The following is a 10,988-nucleotide window of genomic DNA, read 5'->3' as shown; positions in this document are numbered from 1 at the left end:
TTGAAGTCAAAGATTACATACACTTAGGTTGGAGTCATTATAACTCATGTTCAACCACTCCACAAATGTCTTGTTAACAAACTATAGTTTTGGCAAGTCGGTTAGGACATCTGTGTAAACGACACAAGTCATTTTTGCAACAATTGTTTACAGACAGATTATTACACAATCCCAGTGGGTCAGAAGTTTAAATACAATAATTTGACTATGCCTTTAAACAGCCCTGGAAAATTCCAGAAAATGATGTCTATAGCTTCTGATAGGCTAATTGACATAATTTGAGTCAATTGAAGATCACCTGTATTTCAAGACCTACCTTGAAACTCAGTGCCTCTTTACTTGACATCATGGAAAAACAAATAAAAATCTGCCAAGATCTCAGAAAAAATGGTAGTGGTAGACCTCCACAAGACTGGTTCATCCTTGGGAGCGATTTCCAAACGCCTGAAGGCGTCCTCTGGTCTGATGAAACAAAAATAGAACTGTTTGGCCATAATGACCATCGTTATGATCGGAGGAAAAAGGGGGATGCTTGCAAGCCGAAGAACACCATCCCAACCATGAAGCACACAGGTGGCAGCATCATGTTGTGGGGGTGCTTTGCTGGAGGAAGGACTGGGGCACTTCACAAAATAGATGGCATCATGGGTGAGGAAAATTACGTGAATATATTGAAGCAACATCTCAAGACATCAGTCAGGAAGTGAAAGCTTGGTCGCAAATGGGTCTTCCAAATGGACAATGACACCAAGCATACTTCCAAAGTTGTGGCAAAATGGCTTAAGGACAACAAAGTCAAGGTTTTGGAGTGGGCCCTGACCTTAATGCTATAGAAAACAGATCATTTTTACCCTTTTAAAAATAGTTATAGGGGGAGGTCCGGGGGATGTCTGTCTTTGAAAGGGTCATTGTAATATTTAAGATGTCCCCTTTACTGATGACATAAACCTAAAAGTCAAGGGGTCTGAATATTTTCCAAAAAAACTGTAAGTGATTGAGGAGAGAGCATAATTGCTATATTCTAATTAAAATCATTGACCCATAAGGGAACACATGACCAAAGCAATGCGTGACCCATGCAGAATTAAAACAATATTCATCTTAATGAGAAATATAATCGAATAAACAAATGGTTGCTGGTGGGAACATTGTATTTAGTCAGGATTTCATAAGGCCAGGAATGTCATTGAGAATAACAATAGACAATAGTTAATGTTGCTAGTTTAGGGATGAAGATTGATGAACCTTCTATGTTAAGGATGTTTTTTTAATTTGATGAGGAAACAATGTTTATTCAACCAGTGGGAGGCTTGTAAAATCCCACAGGAAAGTGGAATGAGGAACTCTTCATTGAGACAATCATGAAACAGCAATCTGTGGGTGAGTTGTAGTGGATATTATAATATAAGGATCTGCTGGAGTCCAAGTCAAACCAAGATTCTTTATTTCTGAGCTCAGAGAGAATAAGAGTTTGGTATTTTACTAGGATCCCCATTAGCTGTTGCAAAAGCAGCAGCTACCCTCCTGCGGTCAACACAAAACATGACACATAATTGTCACTTCTCTCGTCGGAAAGCATGGAACAAAGCGCAGCGTGGTAAGTGTTCATGATTTTTATTTAATCAAACAGCATTAGAACAAATTAATTATACAGAAAACAACTACACAAAAAACACAGGTGGAAAAAGGCTGCCTAAGTATGATTCCCAATTAGAGACAACGATAGACAGCTGCCTCCGATTGGGAACCACACTCTGCCAAAAACAAAGAAATAGAAAACATAGAAATAAAGAAACTGGAATTCCCACCTGAGTCACACCCTGGCCTAACCAAAATAGAGAATAAAAGCTTCTCTATGGCCAGGGCGTGACAGCCGCTCTGTTCTGGGCCAGCTGCAGCTTTACTCTGTCTTTCCTTGCAGCACTGGACCACACGACTGGACAATAATCAAGATTAGACAAAACTAGAGCCTGCAGAACTTGCTCTGCTTTTTTGACACTACTCTCCACAAAGCATCTCTTTATTATGGCTAGACCTCTCCCCATCTTTACAACCATTGAATCTATATGTTTTGACCATGACAGTTTACAATCTAAGGTAATGCCAAGTAATTTAGTCTCCTCAACTTGTTCAACAGCCACACAATTCATTACCAGATTCAGCTAAGGTCTATAACTTAAGGAATGATTCGTACCAAATACAATGCTCTTAGTTTTAGAGATGTTCAGGACCAGTTTATTACTGGCCACGCATTCCAAAACAGACTGCAACTGTTTGTTAAGGGTTTCAGTGACTTCATTAGCTGTGGTTGCTGGTGCTTATATAGTTGAATCATCAGCATACATGGTAAAAATAGAAAAGAGTAGAGGGCCTAGAGAGCTGCCCTGCGGTACATCACACTTCATATGTTTGACATTAGAGAAGCTTCCATTAAAAACCCTCTGAGTTCTATTAGATAGACAGCTCTGAATCCACATTATGGCAGAGGTTGAAAAGCCATAGCACAAACATTCTTAAACAACAGGTTATGGTAAATAATATCAAAGGCTGTACCGAAATCTAACAATAGAGCTCCCACAATCTTCTTGTTATCAATTTCTCTCAACCAATCATCAGTCATTTGTGTTAGTGCAGTACATGTTGAGTGCCCTTCTCTATAAGCATGCTGAATGTCTGTTGTTCATTTGTTTACAGAAATATAGCATTGTATTTGTTCAAACCATTTTTTCCCCAACAGTTTGCTTAGAGCTTGCTGCCAGCTTATAGGTCTGCTGTTAGAACCAGTAATGGCAGCTTTACCACTCTTGGGTAGTGGATTAATTTGGCTTCCCTCCAGGCCTGAGAACAAAGACTTTCCTCTTGGCTCATATTAAAAATATGTCAGATAGGAGTGGCTATAGAGTCAGCTACTGTCCTCAGTAGCTTTCCATCTAAGTTGTCAATGCCAGGAGGTTTGTCATTATTGATCGATACCAATTGTTCCACCTCTCCCACACTAACTTTACAAAATTCGATACTTGCACTGCTTTTCTTTCATGGTGTTTTTTTCCATCATTCTTTATATCATTGATCTTGGCTTCTTAATAAAGTTGATTATTTTTGTTGAGTTTGGTCACATCATTTCTCAGTTTGCAGTATGTAAACCAGCCAGATGTGCAGCCAGACTTATTAGCCACTCCTTTTGCCCCAACTCTTTCAAACATACAGTTTTTAAATTCCTCATCAATCCATGGAGCCTTAACATATCTAACAGTCAGTTTCTTAACAGGTACATGTTACTCAATAATTGGAAGAAGCAATTTCAGCTGGTAAAAACAGGTAAACACATTATAAGGCAACAATATAAGACAATGGGAGCACTGTGTATGTTTTCTGATGACTTGTGAGTCAATGAGATGTGAAATATCAATATACATGCAAAGAGAAGTCATTTCTCTCTCCTGTGTGGATGTGATTGTGTGATTGTGATGAGTAATATCTTTTCACAAAATCTAACCTTCTGTAAGCCTTCTCCTCTGTGTCTCATGTTCTTTCAGGCTTCCTAAATGGGCAAAAGCATGGCACCCTGGGAGCAGTGGTAATGCATCTCCCTTGTGTGTATTATCTTGTGCTGTTTCAGGGACCCTAACTGGGTAAAACACTTGCCACACTGTGAGCAGTGGTAAGGTTTCTCCCCTGTGTGTATTATCTTGTGCTGTTTCAGGGTCTCTAACTGGGTAAAACACTTGCCACACTGGGAGCATTGGTAAGGCTTCTCCCCTGTGTGTATTCTTTCGTGCTTTTTCAGATCCCCTTTCCAACCGAAACACTTGCCACACTGGGAGCAGTGGTAAGGCTTCTCCCTGTGTGTATTCTCTCGTGCTTTTTCAGGGCTCCTACCCGGTTAAAACACTTGCCACACTGGGAGCAGTGGTAAGGCTTCTCCCCTTTGTGAATGTTCTCATGAGCTTTCAGGTTTCCTTTCCGGTTAAAACACTTGCCACACTGGGAGCAGTGGTAAGGCTTGTCCCCTGTGTGTATTCTCTCGTGCTGTTTCAGGGCCCCTCCCTGGTTAAAACACTTGCTACACTGGGAGCAGTGGTAAGGCTTGTCCCCTGTGTGTATTCTTTCGTGCTTTTTCAGATCCCCTTTCCCACTGAAACACTTGCCACACTGGGAGCAGTGGTAAGGCTTCTCCCTGGTGTGTATTCTCTCGTGCTTTTTCAGGTTTCCTTTCCGGGTAAACATCTTTCCACACTGGGAGCAGTGATAAGGCTTCTCCCCTGTGTGAATTATCACATGCTCTTTCAGCTTCCCTGACTTGTTGAAACACTTTCCACACTGGGAGCAGTGATAAGGCTTCTCCCCTGTGTGAATGTTCTCGTGAGCTTTCAGGGTTCCTTTCTGGTTAAACATCTTTCCACACTGGGACCAGTGGTAAGGCTTCTCCCCCGTGTGTATTCTCTCGTGTCGTTTAAGATTACTTAAGTGGTTAAAACCCTTTCCACAGTGGGAACACTGGTGTCTTCTTGCTGGTTTGGATATCCCTGGCTCTGGTTCCTCTGAGTCTGGTCTTTCTCCTGCCAAAGACAGTGTTTTTTAAAATAGAGACCTGAATGAAACCTCCACATGATAAAATGGCCTTGCTACGAGGGTAAATCCTAATCAGATCCCTCAATAACCTAAGACCAGTTTTAACAATCTTAGTGTGATTTTAAAACAAATGTTGTAGAGTTTCTGACAATGGTAATTACATTCTGACAATGTTTACACTACTTATTTATTCATTCTGTTTGATACGAATGTGACAGAACACAAAAAGATATTTTAGTCAGATGTTAAACAAGCATTTCATAAGCAAAGGCTTTTATTTACAATGACATGAAGTTGATGAGGTGTCAATATTTGCAGTGTTGACCCTTCTGGGCCACATCTTCTGACTGATGGCAGCCCATTCTTGCATAATCAATGCTTGGATTTTGTGGGTTTTTGTTTGTCCACCCGCCTCTTGATGATTGGCCACAAGTTCTCAATGGGATTAAGGTCTGGGGAGTTTCCTGGCCATGGACCCAAAATACTGATGTTTTGTTACCCGAGCCACTTAGTTATCACTTTTGCCTTATGGCAAGGTTCTCCCATCATGCTGGAAAAGGCATTGTTCGTCACCAAACTGTTCCTGGATGGTTGGGAGAAGTTGCTCTCGGAGGATGTGTTGGTACCATTCTTTATTCATGGCTGTGTTCTTAGGCAACATTGTGAGTGAGCCCACACCCTTGGCTGAGAAGCAACCCCCACACATGAATGGTCTCAGGATGCTTTACTGTTGGCATGACACAGGACTGATGGTTGCGCTCACCTTGTCTTCTCCGGACAAGCTTTTTTCCGGATGCCCCAAACATTCGGAAAGGGGATTCATCAGAGAAAATGACTTTACCCCAGTCCTCAGCAGTCCAATCCCTGTAACTTTTGCAGAATATCAGTCTGTCCCTGATGTTTTTCCTGGAGAGAAGTGGCCTTCTTGACACCAAAAGTCTTCGCTTCACTGTGCGTGCAGATGCACTCACACCTGCCTGCTGTCATTCCTGAGCTCTGTACTGGTGGTGCCCCGATCCCGAGCCCTTTTTGTGCAAAGCAATGAGGACGGCACATGTTTCCTTGCAGGTAACCGTGGGTGACATATGAAGAACAATGATTCCAAGCACCACCCTCCTTTTGAAGCTTCCAGTTTTGGGGGGGACTCAGTTCAATTGCATGGAAAAGAGGGACTTTGCAATTAATTGCAATTCATCAGAACACTCTTCATAACATTTGAGTATATACAAACTGAGGCAGCAGATTTGGTGAAAATTAACATTTGTGTCATTCTCAAAACTTTTGGCCACGACTGTACACACTTCCTTAAACATAAAATAAGTAAATAAGTCATTTTAAGTGGAAGTCCAAAACTTGTTTTTAAGTTGAAGACACAAAGCACATCAGTAAAATCTCCCCGTTGTTGAAAGGGTTCAACACCTGCTGTTTAAATGGACCAATTTCTTATTTAGACGTTCACAGATTTTCAACATTTTGACTATCGCTGATGTCATATTTTGGGTAAAGTAAAAAATAAAGTGAAATATTTGGAAAGATGTTCCTCAAACTGATAGTAACTACAATATTTTTTAACATCCCTGTTAGTTAACATTAGTTAGTTAACATTTATTCTCTGCCAAGATAATCCATCCACCTGACAGGTGTGGCATATCAAGGAGCTGATTGAACTGCTTGATTATTACACAGGTGCACCTTGTGCCGGGGAAACTAAAAGGCCACTCTCAAATATGCAGTTTTGTCTCACAAAACACACACAACGTCACTCGTCATGTTTTGCAGCTGTTTCAGGACAGCACTACAGGGATTCTATTCAACTAACTTTAATAACTAGTGTTAATACCTGCCTGGCGCACTAACAAACTTTATCCTTACCCCCCTCTAAAATTACCGCTACAGAATTAGCATAGTAGGCCATGTAATTTAAGGTAATCTGAAATATTTAGGACTAATTTATTCCTTGCCACCCATTCTGAAACTCACTGCAGCTCTTTGTTAAGTGTTGCTGTCATTTCAGTTTCTGTGGTAACTGACGTGTACAGTGTTGAGTCATCCGCATACAGACACACTGGCTTTACTCAAATGTCGCTGGTAAAGATTGAAAAGAGTAATCATTTTTAAGGAAAAGTTTTTGTTAAACAAGCAGCTTACATTGGATCATCTTGAAACTCTCTAAAGCTAAGTTTTATCAAGGTTTTATATGGTCTATTGGTTCCTCTCTAAATCTAACTTTCATCAAGGTTTTATATGGTCTATTGGTTTCTCTCTAAAGCTAACTTTTATCAAGGTTTTATATGGTCTATTGGTTCCTCTCTTTTCATTGGTAGAATCCTTTTTCAGTGTTTTGATATTCATAACATCCATATCCACCAGTCTATCTTCCTGTCAACTAACATAACTCTGCTGGTTGTCCTGGTAACAGATACCAGTCCATCTTCATGTCAACTAACAGAACTCTGCTGGTTGTCCTGGTAACAGATACCAGGCCATCTTCCTGTCAACTAACAGAACTCTGCTGGTTGTCCTGGTAACAAATACCAGTGGGCAGATGTATTTTGTTTGTTCAAACTGAACTACAGCACTTACTTTGATGTGTCAAATCTGATCCTTTCTTCTCTTGTCGTCCTCTCACAGTTCCACTCAGCCCCGTTGTTTTCCTGCAGTCCAACAGCAGCATAGACAACCTCTTCATACCCAGTAGTAAGTAAGGGCTAGCGTTGTCCTGGTAACCATAAAGAGGGGACACAGACACATATCATTATGGATGCTGATGCCACTGTTGTCATGAAGTGCTTTACAGAAATCCAGCCTAGACCCCGATAGAGCAAGCTGTATGCTAGACCAGACCAAGCTGTATGCTAGACCAGACCAAGCTGTATGCTAGACCAGACCAAGCTGTATGCTAGACCAGACCAAGCTGTATGCTAGACCAGACCAAGCTGTATGCTAGACCAGACCAAGCTGTATGCTAGACCAGACCAAGCTGTATGCTAGACCAGACCAAGCTGTATGCTAGACCAGACCAAGCTGTATGCTAGACCAGACCAAGCTGTATGCTAGACCAGACCAAGCTGTATGCTAGACCAGACCAAGCTGTATGCTAGACCAGACCAAGCTGTATGCTAGACCAGACCAAGCTGTATGCTAGACCAGACCAAGCTGTATGCTAGACCAGACCAAGCTGTATGCTAGACCAGACCAAGCTGTATGCTAGACCAGACCAAGCTGTATGCTAGACCAGACCAAGCTGTATGCTAGACCAGACCAAGCTGTATGCTAGACCAGACCAAGCTGTATGCTAGACCAGACCAAGCTGTATGCTAGACCAGACCAAGCTGTATGCTAGACCAGACCATGCTGTATGCTAGACCAGACCATGCTGTATGCTAGACCAGACCAAGCTGTATGCTAGACCAGACCAAGCTGTATGCTAGACCAGACCAAGCTGTATGCTAGACCAGACCAAGCTGTATGCTAGACCAGACCAAGCTGTATGCTAGACCAGACCAAGCTGTATGCTAGACCAGACCAAGCTGTATGCTAGACCAGACCAAGCTGTATGCTAGACCAGACCAAGCTGTATGCTAGACCAGACCAAGCTGTATGCTAGACCAGACCAAGCTGTATGCTAGACCAGACCAAGCTGTATGCTAGACCAGACCAAGCTGTATGCTAGACCAGACCAAGCTGTATGCTAGACCAGACCAAGCTGTATGCTAGACCAGACCAAGCTGTATGCTAGACCAAACCAAGCTGTACCATCTGGTGATCTGATCTGGAGAGACTCTTCTCTGACTCGTCAGCATCAGGATGTTGTTGATGCTCCCCAGAGGATCCACGATAGTCACGTCTCTCTCCTGTATGAATGAGAACATCAAACAGATGGTAAACTGATGACCGTCTATTGCAATCAAGAGGCATGAATATGTCTAAAATGGCCACTTTCATCATGATTTTGTCAAATATTGTTTGTGTTGCAAATGTAAAGGGTAATTTCCACAAAATGGGTGCCTTTTGCATCCCTTTGATATTTTAAGTAGATTTTAAAAGCCTGTTTTATTAGATGAGGGTTAACTTTAATGTAGACCACATGGAGAATTCATGTGAACTACATAGTGTCCCTGTTTTTAAGACAGTACTCACTGGTGGTAGTCTGATCTTCAGCCTCCTCCGCTTTCACTCCCAAAACGTCTTCCTCCTTTTTTATTGAGATAGCCTCCTCTTCCTCTTTTGCTCCAACATGTTCTTCCTCTTCTTTCACTACATTCTCTTCTTTCAATGTCATGGCATCTTCCTCCTCTTTGATTCTGAAAGCTTCTACCTCCTCCCCTTCCACCTTGACAACCTCTTTCCCATCTTCCTCTTTCACTGTAATATCATCCTCTTCTTCTTCCAATGTGATAGCGTCCTCTTCCTCCCTTTTCATCCTGAAAGCTTCTTCCTCTCCTTTCACCAGAGCTTCTTTCTCGGTCGAGCTTTGTGAGCTCATGCTCCGGTCGGTTAGCCTAATGCAGTATCAATTTAGTAACATATTTGCTAATTTAACGAGCAAATGACGTTAAAATGAACTAGTAGATGGGTAAACATAATTATATTCAAAACACTAAGAGTAATATACACACGATTGGTCTAAAGAGCTTCAAAGACTCAACTTTGTTCGCTAACAAAGCAACACGTTGGTTGAATCAGAAGCCTTTTGTCGCTGTTGAAGAAGCCTCCAGTTCCGTCCACTAGATTATACGTCACGCAAGCAGCATCACCTGAAAGACTCATATCGCTCTCTGCTGACTGGAGTGGATAACGCAGGCTGGAAAAATATTAATAACAATGTTTATTCTGGCAAGCCATGTCATGCGAATAAATAAAGAACCATATGTTATGTTTTCTCTTACTTCTTACAGCAAATACTTTACTCCAGGGCTGACCTGCCCGTTAGGCAGGATTAGGTGACAGATTAAAGAGTATTCGATTTTTGTCATCTTTATTCTGAACCCACTGCCTGTAAGCCATCGTTAAATTAGTCTCATTGATTTGTATTTTCCTTCAACTTTCTGAAGAGGAAACAGCCAGGAAATGCCCCTGTCTGAGTGCATTTGTCTACCACTATGTGTAGCTGTTAGCGATGATGCTAATGATCCACTATGTGTAGCTGTTAGCGATGATGCTAATGATCCACTATGTGTAGCTGTTAGCGATGATACTAATGATCCACTATGTGTAGCTGTTAGCGATGATGCTAATGATCCACTATGTGTAGCTGTTAGCGATGATACTAATGATCCACTATGTGTAGCTGTTAGCGATGATGCTAATGATCCACTATGTGTAGCTGTTAGCGATGATGCTAATGATCCACTATGTGTAGCTGTTAGCGATGATGCTAATGATCCACTATGTGTAGCTGTTAGCGATGATACTAATGATCCACTATGTGTAGCTGTTAGCGATGATGCTATAATGACAACCATCTTCTGGTTGATAGAAAAGCTTTTCCAAAAACCTTGTCAATTAAATGTTAAATATTAAATGTTAATCACATGTGTGCTACAGAGACACCACTAACCAAACAAGGCTCTTGCTGGTGCCACTTGAATTAAAGGGTATCTACACATAAAAATGAACAATTCTTAGATTTTTCTCAGACTTCAAAAGTGGTCTCTTGATGAGGTTTAACTCTTATTGTGGACTTAGAACATCCAATGTCATTGTTATTCTATTCATTAACCGTGGGATTCTGAGAGAAAAACAGGGACATCAGAAACCTGGAAAAACTAAACAGAGAAAAACTGGAATTGGAGAAAAAAAAACTAAAACGGAATTATGTTTAAAAAAATACTGATTTAATAGGTCTTTACATATTCTATACATTTTACATTTACATTTACATTTAAGTCATTTAGCAGACGCTCTTATCCAGAGCGACTTACAAATTGGTGCATTCACCTTATGACATCCAGTGGAACAACCACTTTACAATAGTGCATCTAAATATTTTAAAGGGGGGGTGAGAAGGATTACTTTATCCTATCCTAGGTATTCCTTAAAGAGGTGGGGTTTCAGGTGTCTCCGGAAGGTGGTGATTGACTCCGCTGTCCTGGCGTCGTGAGGAGTTTGTTCCACCATTGGGGAGCCAGAGCAACGAACAGTTTTGATTGGGCTGAGCGGGAACTGTACTTCCTCAGTGGTAGGGAGGCGAGCAGGCCAGAGGTGGATGAACGCAGTGCCCTTATTTGGGTGTAGGGCCTGATCAGAGCCTGGAGGTACTGAGGTGCCGTTCCCCTCACAGCTCCGTAGGCAAGCACCATGGTCTTGTAGTGGATGCGAGCTTCAACTGGAAGCCAGTGGAGAGAGCGGAGGAGCGGGGTGACGTGAGAGAACTTGGGAAGGTTGAACACTAGACGGGCTGCGGCGTTCTGGAT

General features: G+C 41.8%; 1 pseudogene; it reads right to left on the bottom strand.

The window, feature by feature from the left end:
* Positions 1-2,377: 2,377 nt before the first annotated feature.
* On the bottom strand, positions 2,378-7,286 carry LOC124028233 (annotated as a pseudogene).
* Between the last annotated feature and the right edge of the window lie 3,702 nt (positions 7,287-10,988).

Source organism: Oncorhynchus gorbuscha, unplaced genomic scaffold, assembly GCF_021184085.1.
Source record: "Oncorhynchus gorbuscha isolate QuinsamMale2020 ecotype Even-year unplaced genomic scaffold, OgorEven_v1.0 Un_scaffold_3885, whole genome shotgun sequence".
In the NCBI taxonomy this organism is placed as follows: domain Eukaryota; kingdom Metazoa; phylum Chordata; class Actinopteri; order Salmoniformes; family Salmonidae; genus Oncorhynchus; species Oncorhynchus gorbuscha.
This window is presented reverse-complemented; position numbering and strand designations above follow the sequence as displayed.